Here is a 1,844-nt window from a genome sequence, read left to right as displayed (position 1 = left end):
GAGGTRCTCAGGGGCAGAGGTGCCTAGGGTACTTCAGCAGCACATGAGATGCTCCAGATGGAGGTGTCCAAGACCAGAGTGTGCAGGGCTTGGAGCAACTTGGGATAGTGGAAGATGTCCCTGCCCATGGCAGGGAGTGGAACAAGACAACCTTTAAGGTCCCTTGCGACCCAAACCATTCTGGGGTTCTGTGATTCCAAGTGTCCAGTGTGTCCTTGGTGGCACCAGACTTGTGCAAAGCCCTCTGCTGCTAACCAGGGATGGGTCAGTGTGGATGGGAATGGTGACAGGGATGTCCTCACCCACACTGCTGCCCTCYGGRRCATGTGCAGGGCATTTGCAGCAGGYATTAATCAGGAGAGCATCAGCTGACACCCACCCAACATGATATAAGTGAGACAAGTACTAAATATAAATACCAGACATCTGTGGTGATAAGCAACACCAATAACAATAAAGACAAAGTGTTTTCTCTGCAGTGCTGGCCAGTGGTGGGGTGGCAGCCAGCCTGCACAGCTGMCAGACTCCACAGGGTCTGCAAGCTCCTGGATATCCCATCATGGTCAGGAACACCCCAGTGCAGGGCCATCTTTAGCCACTTCTTTCACAGCTTGTAAAGAAAAAGAGTCACTGCCTAACCTGGTATCCCATTCCCAAAATCTTGTTGCAATAGGTCACACTGTCACCTTCAGGAAGGACCATAAAAGATGAGGCTCTGAATGTCCTGTCTGGAATAACTCCATGGTAATATATTATACAATTTATTATTACTACTGTCATTAATATTATATAGATATAGCATCACAATAAGCCTTTTCTGTACAAATAGGCTTCTAAACAACAAGGAAGTTCAAGTGAATATTTGAGGATTCCAGTCTATTCATTCCTTGCATAATCCCAGTAACACATTAACATTCCCCAGAGCTATGCCAGTCCTCCCAGCAATGTTTTCCAGTTAATTTGTTTTGTTGTGAATCAAATCCTGTTAAATAAATAGAGCAGATCCATTTCATCTCATTTCACATTTCTGAAAGGAAAATATTCAGTCTGCATTTTKCTGAGAGCTGAGAACAAGACACTGTAGGGCAAAACTTACTAAGRGCAAAATTAAGGGTAAAATACACAYGCACTCATGCACACCTTACCYCGCYTCTTCTGCAAAAAGCTGATGTAATTTTGCATAATTTGAGATATTTGTGATCTGACTTTTCTGGGTCACTGTTATTTCACGCCATTTAATGCTCACAATAGCTCCCATTGAGTACAGTTCCCTCCTGAGAACCATGGGATGTCCGACCCCTGAGGCCTTAATGAGGGACTGAGGAAAGGATTTGTGTGTCCCRAAGTTAACACTCACATCGAGGTTACACACACCTCCCCAAGAATGGACTTCCCTTCAGCCACAAAACACGTGTCTTGTGCCCCACTCATGAAATGGGAAAAGCYGAGATGTCCAAACCCAGTTCTGGGAGAGCTCAACCTCCCTGTGCCTCACCAGGATGCGCCACCAGGCAGCGACAGTGACAGCCTGAGCACACACAGCCCTTGCCTGCTGTCACCCATCTCACTGCCACCAGACCCAGCACCACTATTCTGCAGAAAAGGTGCTGGAAATGGGTTTTTTTTCCCCACTTAGGAGCTACTCTTAGAACTGATGAAAGCAAGAAAAGCCCTTCATGGARGAACAAATCAGCATGGCCAGGCAATTCTGAAAGCAGATGTTTCCTCCGAGAAGGCAGCAGGGACTCTGCTCCTATGAACTCCTGTGCATGGACACCATGTGCCAGGAGTGAGGGCACAGCCCCGGCCTGAGGGAAAGCAACAGACATCTCTGCCCAGAGAGC

The sequence above is a fragment of the Malurus melanocephalus genome, unplaced genomic scaffold (genome assembly GCF_030028575.1).
Source record: "Malurus melanocephalus ecotype Western Australia unplaced genomic scaffold, MMel_1.1 scaffold_1168, whole genome shotgun sequence".
NCBI lineage: Eukaryota > Metazoa > Chordata > Aves > Passeriformes > Maluridae > Malurus > Malurus melanocephalus.
Note: the sequence above shows the minus strand (reverse complement) of the source record.